Source organism: Macrotis lagotis, chromosome 5 (genome assembly GCF_037893015.1).
Source record: "Macrotis lagotis isolate mMagLag1 chromosome 5, bilby.v1.9.chrom.fasta, whole genome shotgun sequence".
In the NCBI taxonomy this organism is placed as follows: Eukaryota; Metazoa; Chordata; class Mammalia; order Peramelemorphia; family Peramelidae; genus Macrotis; species Macrotis lagotis.
This window is the reverse complement of record NC_133662.1, coordinates 136,590,350-136,599,863: the sequence shown is the minus strand read 5'-3', so window position 1 is coordinate 136,599,863 and position 9,514 is coordinate 136,590,350.

Below are 9,514 nucleotides of genomic sequence, written 5' to 3'. Positions count from 1 at the left end.
GAATCATTAAAAAATGAGAAAAGTCCCATAAGTTCCAAAATTTTCATAGCAGTCCTTTTTTGTAGTGGCAAAGAATTGGAAATTGAGGGGATGCCCATCAATTGAGGAGTGGCTGAACAAGTTATTGTATATGAATATTATTGACTACTATTGTTCTATAAGAAGTCATGAATGGTTAGACTCTAGAGAAGCATGAAAACAATTGCAGGACTGTTGCTGAGGCAAGGAAGCAGAACCAAGAGAACATCATACACAGTAATACTGTGAATTGATCAGCTTTGATGGATGTGGCAACTCTCAGTAGTTCAGAGAGCTAGGACAACCCTGGGAGTCATATTATGAAGAAGGCCATGCATATCTAGATGAGGAAAAACAAAACAAAATTTTTAAAAATTACAGAATTTGAATGAACCGTTTGTTCACTTTCTTAAAATTTCTTGTTTTTCCTTCCTATCCCATGGTTTTCTTTCTCTTGCCTTAGTCTTAATTCCTCATACAGAAAATGACTATGGATAGTGCACTGACCTTGGAGTCAGAAGGGAATTCAAATCCAGCCTCAGACTCTTGGGCTGTGTGACCTTGGGCAAGTCACTTAACCCTGATTGCCTTGCATCCAGTGCCATCTCCAGTCATTCTGATTCATATCTGGTCACTGGACCAGATGATTATGGAGGAGAAAATGAGGCTGGTGACTTAGCACAACACATCCTTACTCAAATCCAATTTATGTGCTTATCATAGCTTCTCCTCCCTGATATGGTTTCGAGAATGAAGAACAAACATCATTATCATTATGTAAACATTTTAAACAGAAACATATGTGTACAATGTTCACTAAATGGTCCAGTGGGGAGGGGAGGGGGTGGGAAAAGATGGTGGAGAAAATTGTATAAGGTATATATATATATATTGAAAAACTTTCATGACATGTAATTGTAAAAATAAAATATCAATAACAAAAAAATAAAAAGAAAATGAACTATTGCATACTTATGAATCCCCAGTGTTTGGAATGGTGCCTGACACATAGTAGGTTTTTTGTAAATGCTTAGATTGATTAAATGATTGTTTAGAGCAGTTTTAGTAGACTAACTACTTGGTAGATATATGTCTTTTCATCTTAATCAATTCCTTAATGAAAAGCAATTATATGACTCTATAAGGCATTTAACTTGACTTATTTCTACAAATGTGATAATCCTAGATTATATAAACAATGATTTTTAATGTAGTAAAGAATTATAAATTAAAACCAAAAAATAAAGAAATCATCCATCAATCTGGGGTTATAAATCTAATTTTACTCCTCAAAATGAAAATAATTTGGATTAAGAAACCATTTTGATTCTCAGCTTATATAAGTGTGACTATATATTGTAGAAACTAAAATAGAATTCATGATATAATATATATTTAAAGCTATTGCAATCTTGGAGCATAGTATATTAGGTACAGGATAAAGCTTCATCCTTTACAAATTTCCTGGATTGTGTGGGTGTGAGTAACCTTTATTGTGAATCTGAAGTCATTCCTTTTGTCATTTGCATTTACTCATCTCTGACTAATATGTGCCTCTCAGTTGCTATTCACAGTTTGTATTTAAGTAGGATGTTAATCCATTCATTTGGTTTCCTCCTTGAGTTCACAATGGGGAAACTTAGGCAAAAATCTAATAAGAAGCAACATAGGAAAGAGAAACAAAAAAACTTTGCTGCAAAGATGGAGTTTCCCTTCAAGGGCCGATTAAAAGCATTCTTAGGACAATTGAGGATTGGTCAGAATGGTTTCCCTAAGGAGCTTGGTAACAGATTTTGTTCATTTAGCATTGTAAGATTTAAAGATCCTATAGAGTTATAAGACAATGAATAAGGAGGCTAACAGGTATCTTGCAAGGATACCTTAGTGATAGGAGTGATCTTCATAAGGAGACTACGTTAATTCCTCTCCAAAAGTTTATTCATCACCATCAAAAGGACCAGTAAATAATTTTGAAGGCCAATAAAGGCTAGAAAGAATGATTTCTAAATAATAGTTTCCCTAAGTATCTCTAAAAGAGAAAAAATGGGACTGACTAGAAAATATGCTGTCATTTGATACATGGCATTATTGTCTTCTTGATTAAGGCATGAGCAGGAAAAAAATTAAGAAGCTTTATGTGGCAGGTACATTGTACATACAGATGATAGAGTCATTTAGTGTTAGCTAGAAGTCAGTAAAACCTGAGTTCAAATTCATCTTCAGACACTAATCATGTGATCCTGGATAAGTCACTTAGACTTGTGTCTGCCTCAGTTTCCTCAACTGCAAAATGAAGATAGTAATAGCATTTACCCTGGAGAGTTGTAGTGAGGATCAAATGAAGTAACATGTAAAACACTTTGCAAACTTTAAATTGCTATATAAAGAGTGAAAAGTTAACATGACCATACTTATGTGGGGAGGTACCAAACATCACCATCGCATTCTAAACAAGTCTGATTTCATCTGATCTCGAAAGCTAAACAGGATGGGAGCTGGTTATTACTTAGATAGGAGACAACCTAGAAATGCCAAGTACCATAACAGGGATAAGAATTTGACTTGGGAGTCTGGAAGACTTGAGTTCAAATCTTCCCTCAAACAGTTATTGACTATCCAATTACAGAAAACCTTATCTATAAAAGTAAGGAGATTGAACTCATCCACTAAAGATTCTTCCAGCTCAAAATCTATGATGTATTTTACATGACATACTCAAAGTCACAAAAAAGTAAAAGAACAGGACTTTTAGCTATAAACTTTTGTCATGAAAAACTCTCTCCAAAAACAAGTGATGTGGATAAAAATATTAATGGATCCTAGTATTTTGAGTATTGGAAAATATGACTAAATATATTTCCTGAAAAGGAAGTTAGATGAGACTTCTGGATTACATGTCCAACTAGACATTTTCTCGGATCCCCAGGACCTCTCAAACCCTCTAAAATAGAAATTTCTCACCAAAGATAAAACAAATTTTATCTCTCTCCATGATCTAGGATACCTAGAATCTTAAAGAAGATTTTATAAAACCCATGAATTGATAACTAACCTGAACTCACTCAGTATCCCTTCCCTGCCTCCTACAGGGCCAGCAGCAGGACTGTACTAGGCAACCCAAAGACCTCAGATATGAGCTTTCAAAAAGACACAAGAATCCGACCCAAGGACCCAATCTGAGGCTTGCGGAAAACAACCCCAACCCCACATCGTGACCCCAAGTCCCTCTTCCTAGTGCAATGGGGTTCCTGACTTCTGAATGTGGAAGTTTCCTCAGGCCTGGAGAGCCAGTCAGGGCTATCATGGTGCTCCAAAGAAGAAGCTTGCTGTGGTTTGTGCTGTAACAGATCTCTGATTATCTAGGTTTGTGCTGTAACAGATCTCTGAATATCTAGGAAGAGAAGAAAAGGGGCAGTCATGTCTGATCTTGACATAAAACTCAAATATGGAAATATATTTTGCATTGCTTCATGTGAATAATTGATATCAAATTACTTGCATTTTCATGGAGAAAAAGGGCATAGGACAGAGAGGGAAATCTGGAATATATTTTTAAATGCTTGTTGATTTTAAATGTAATTGAAAAATTTAACATAAATAAAAAATAATTTACAAAAGAAATAAAGCTCAGCTCCACATTCCAAAATTTCAACTCCTAGAGCTTTGAAAGTTATAGAAATTTTCAACTTAACAACTACAAACCCAACAACAGAAATCAGACCTATAGCAGGAAAACAACAGCTCTTTGAACTGGAGAAAGGCAGAACAGAGGGAGAATGGAACAGGACACCAGAACAGGAAACATTTTGTATATAAAGGATAGGGAGTGGCTATATAGCTCTCCATTAACCTAAGGGAAATAATTTAGAATTTAACTGTGACCAGTTCTGTGCCCTTAAAAGTCACTTGAGGAAGAGATCTAGACTGATGAATCATCCAGCACAGAAGGATTCACAGAAACTTTTAGATCTAATCAGCAAAGAAACAGCTTCATATGGAAGAAAATTAGAAAGTAAGCAATTAGAGAAATTACACTGAGGGAGAGGGAGAGATTCAAATAACATAGATCTCAGAAAGAAGAAAACTCATAAATGTTGAATATAAGCAGATAGGAAATTTCAATTGCAATGGAAAAAATTAGCAAAGAGAAATATGACCTGGGGTGGCTAGGTGGCATAGTGGATAAAGCAACAGCCCTGGAGTCAGGAGTACCTGGGTTCAAATCTGGCCTCAGACACTTAATAATTACCTAGCTGTGTGGCCTTGGGCAAGCCACTTAACCCCATTTGCCTTACAAAAAAACCTAAAAAAAAGAGAGAGAAATATGACCTCTACATTTAATAAATAAGCTCGTATTTCTATAAATAAATACTGTAAAACAAAAGAAAATGATTCAAAATTTGATGAGAATGAGGAAGTTGTGGAATTTAAAGACAATATGGAACTCAAAGCACCATTTCTGGGTTGTTCAAAAAAGATATAAGAATTATGAGAGGAGATTTGTCACTTTCACAATAAAAAAAAATGTGGGTAGAATAGAAAAAACAATCTACAATGACAAATCTAACCAATGAAACAGATGATTGGGAATACAAATACAAAGAAGTGAAAGACAGTCTAGAAGAAGAGAACCAGAAAACAGTAACATTAAAATAAAATGTGCTCACTATCTAAGTAAAACCTAGTAGGTCAAAAACAGGATGCATTGAAACAAAGTAAGAATCAAAGGACTCCCAGAAGAACATGACAGGATGAAGAAAAACTGAGCACCAAAATGCAGGGAATAATAGAAGAGAAACAGTCAGAACTTTTGAACAGAGAAAATGAAATGGCAATTGAAGGAATTCATAGATCATCTCCAGAAGAAAAAAAAATTCAAAGCTGCAAACTCCAAGATACATACTAGTTAAATTCATTAATTCAATTCAATAAAAATTTTGCAAGTCTTCAAAAGAAAAATTATCATATGCAAAGGAAAGAACAATCAAATAACTCAGGATCATTCGGCATCTATCAGAAAATGCAGAAAGAAATGGAATAATGTGTTCTGAAGAAAAGAGATTAATTTGCAACCCAGGGTGACCTATCAAGAAAATCTAAGTCTAACTTACAAATGCTAAAAGATAGAAATTCCATAATAAAGATGTATTCAAAATATTCCTAGAAAGAAAATCAGATCTAAAGAGATAATTTGTTTCCCAAATACTCCATACAATAGAAATGTAGAAGTGGGGAACAAATTACTCAATCAACTATAGCAATAACAAGGGAGGGAGTGCCTTAGAATCTTTCCAAATATCTATAAGGAAACAGGGAAGGAAAAAAGAAGTCTCGTGAAGGTAAGAGTGAAATGGTAAACCTGGGGTATTATGAAAAGAATTTCAGTGACACCCTGCTTAAAACTGAATCAATGTTTAAGGGGGGGGACAAGATTTTAAAATGGGAGGGTGTATAAAAGGGGAATAGAGAGGTATGTGTGATGTGCAGCATAATACAGTCTTTACAGCAGAAGAGAGAAAAATCATAACTTGAAAAGCTCCAAAATTAGAAATGGAGTAAAATATAAATCTAACCTCATAAATGTAAGCGTGAATGGAATTAGCAGTCTAGTAAAATTGACAGGGAGTAACAGATTGGATAAGAAAATGAAATATAATCTGCTATTTATAAGAACATTTTAAAGACATATATAAAATAAAATTGAAATTAAAAAATATTACTATGCATGAAGTGAATCCAAAAGATCAGGAGTTGTACTCATGGTATCTGAAAAAGCAAAAATAAGCATTGAAAAAGGGTAAATATTGAAATTACAGAAAGAAACCGTAGACAATAAACAAATATCAATATTAAGGTTATATACTCCAAATGTCAGCATCCAAATTCTTAAAAATAACATTACTTGAATTACAAGATATAGACAGTGACAAAACTGTGACAGGAGATATCAATATACCTTTATCAGCTTTGAAAAAAACCTAAATGAAAGATAAATAAAAGGGTAAATATAGAACTGAATAAATTTCTGGAGAAACTAGAGTTAATATTCTCAAGGAGATTACAAAAGAATATAAATATGTCTCAGTACCACAAAGAATTTTATGAAAATTGATCATGCATTAAGGCAGAGAGATATTGCAAACAAATATATAAAGGCACAAATAGTTAATATATCTTTCATAGATTAAAATACAATAAAATTAAAATTTGATTCAGAGTCTGCAAACAAAAGACACAGCTCTAAATGGAAATAATGAATTCCTAAATAATGAATGGATTAAAGAACAAATCCTAGAAATCATAGCTAGGTGACATGATTCCTTGTTAGAAAAGGCAACAGAACCTTTTGTAGTTGGAACAAGAAACAAAAAATGTCCATTGATTGGATGAGTAAGGTAGCTAAGCAAGACATAATAAATACATATAGTAAAATATTTCTGTGTCATAGAAAACTATGCTATTAAGAATACAAGAATCATGTGGGCATGTGAACTAAAACAGAGTGAAGAAAGACCAGTAAATCAATTTACACCAAGACACAATTTATACAATGTAAATGAAAATAAAAATAAACACAACTTCAAATAATAATTTTGACCCAGTTTGGCCCCAAAAGAACATGGAGAAAAATTACTTCCTTCATTTCACTTCACAGGTAAAGGATTAAATTTGTAGAATACTGCAAACATAGTCACAGAACTGATAGTTTCTGCCTTCTGTTGATGTGTCAGTTTTGCTGAACAGGATTTTTTCCACTCTATTTTTTATTCTCTTACAGGGAATGACTCCCTTGGTAGGATAAGGGAAAAGGATATACTTGAAAATAAAATGCTATCAAGAAAAAAGAAAGAAAATTTTAAAAAACCTTCAAGGGAATAGGAGTTTGGGCTAAAGCACAGGAGTGGGGGGGATGGTCAATGATATCAGAAACTAATGAAGATATAAGCTATCTTGAAAATTTAAAGTTATTTGTAATTGAAACTGGGATGAAAAGGAGATGACAAAGAAAGCAAGGTATATTTTTACAAAGTCAGTTGGTTAAGGAAATCAGGCACCAAAAAAGTCATAACACACATAGAAGACAGTCATAAGACTCAGGATATTTAGGAAATATCTACTTTAAATAATGCACTGTGCTAGTGATATAAATTTAAAAAAAAATAACATAGGGGGGCAGAGCCAAGATGGCGACATGAAGGGATTGAGTCTTAGGAGCTCTCCGATAAAAACTCATAAACTAAGGACTCTAACTAAACTTTCGAGAGACAGAACCCACAAAGGGACCCAGTGAGGCAGTTCTCCTACTCAAGGTAACCTGGAAAAGAGCAGAAAGGCTCTGCTCCCCAGGGTCGGAGGGGCTGCCCACCAGAGGGGTGGCCCACCAGAGCCAAAGAACTTAAGCCTCCTGGAGGCAGCCCCAGGGCGCTGGGAGCCGAGGCTCACAGCAGCGGGGGAGTCTCCTGAGCTGCACCCCGTGGAGCACCGGTGCAAAGTGGGGGAACAGCGGGGGACCTCTGCCAGAGCAAGCACATGGAGCCCAGCTCTCAGGGCACACAGCCAGCAGCTTGGACTTTCTGCAGCCCAAATCCAGGAAACAGAAGCAGGCAGAGACAGTAAGCAGGAGCCCCCAGGGCATGAGCCCATTGAGCTGAGGGAGGGGAGTGAAGAGAGAGAGAGACTGCAGAGCTCTGTCCTCTGCCTCTGGAACAGGACTCTGGGGCTCTGACCACATTCAGATCCTGATCGCATTCTAGGCCCCCCCATAGAACAACAGGGCCCCTCCACCTCGGCCTGTGGCAGAGGGGGGGCGCTTATGGTCATTCACAGACCAGGAGGGAGGACAGAGCCTCACACACTGAGACCCTTGTGGGAGTGTCCCAAAAGCTCAGGAAGCACCCCCCAAAAAACAGGCTTAGGCTGGGAAAATGAACAAGCAAAGAAATAAGAGGAAGACCATTTAGAAATATTTTGCAAATGAGCCCAAGAAGGATCAAAATACTCAGTCTGAAGATGAGGAAGCACAAGCTCCTGCATCTAAAGACTCCAAGAAAAACATAAATAGGGCTCAGGCTATGATAGAGCTCAAAAAAGACTTTGAAAATCAAATGAGGGAGTTGGAAGAAAAACTGGGAAAAGAAAGGAGAGAGATGCAGGAAAAACATGAAAATGAAGTCAGCAGCTTAGTCAAGGAAATCCAAAAAAATGCTGAAGAAAATAGCATGCTAAAAACCAGCTTAGGTCAAATGGATAAAACAATTCAAAAAGTTATTGAGGAGAAGAATTCTTTAAAAAGCAAAATTGGCCAGATGGAAAAAGAGATAAGAAAACTCTCTGAGGAGAACAAATCCTTCAGACAAAGAATAGAATTCAGGGAGATTGATGAATTTAACAGAAATCAGGAATCAATACTTCAAAACCAAAAAATATGAAAAATTAGAAGAAAATGTGAAATATCTCATTGAAAAAACAACTGATATGGAAAACAGACTTAGGAAAGATAATTTAAAAATTATTGGAATACTTGAAAGTCATGATCAGGAAAAGAGCCTTGACATCATTTTCAAAGAATTACTACAGGAAAATTGCCCTGATATTCTAGAAGCAGAGGGCAAAATAGAAATGGAGAGAATCCAGCGATCCCCCAGAGAAAGAGATCCCAAAAAAACAACCCCTAGGAATATTATAGCCAAGTTCCAGAACTCCCAAGTCAAAGAGAAAATATTACAAGCAGCCAGAAGGACACAGTTCAAATATCGTGGAGCTGCAGTCAAGATCACACAGGACTTAGCAGCAGCTACATTGGAAGCTCGTAGGGCTTGGAATACAATACACCGGAAAGCAAGAGAGCTTAGAATGCAGCCAAGAATGAACTGCCCAGCAAGACTGAATGTCCTCTTCCAGGGAAAAAGATGGACTTTCAATGAACCAGGGGAATTTCAAATGTTCCTTTTGGAATGGCCAGAACTGAACAGAAGGTTTGATCTTCAGATACAGGACTCAGGTGAATCATGGAGATTGGAGGAGAGGGGGGGAAATAGGAGGGACTTAAGGAGGATGAACTGCATGTATAGAAAAATGATGCTGATAACATTCATGTGAACCATCTCAGTTAATAGAGCAGGTAGAGGGAGCTTTTATAGTTGAAGCACAGGAGAAAGCTGAATTTGAAGATAAAATATGGTGTAAAAATGGAGTCAATAGGGAAAAAAAGGAAATGGAAAGGGAGAAAGAAAAAGGAGAGGGGGAATAGTCCAAGATATTTCACGTAATAAGTTTTTTTTTATTACAATGAGCTATTGCAATGATATGGAAGGGGGAGGCAAGGGGGAATGAGGGAAACTTTGCTATCATCAGAGATGGCTAGGAGAGCAAACAACAAATATACACAAAGGGGCATAGACAACTAGAGTAAGAAGGAGGGGGGAGCAGGGGGAAGGGGTGGGGATGTGAATAAAGGAGGAGAGGATGGACCATGGGGGGACAGTGGTCAGATATA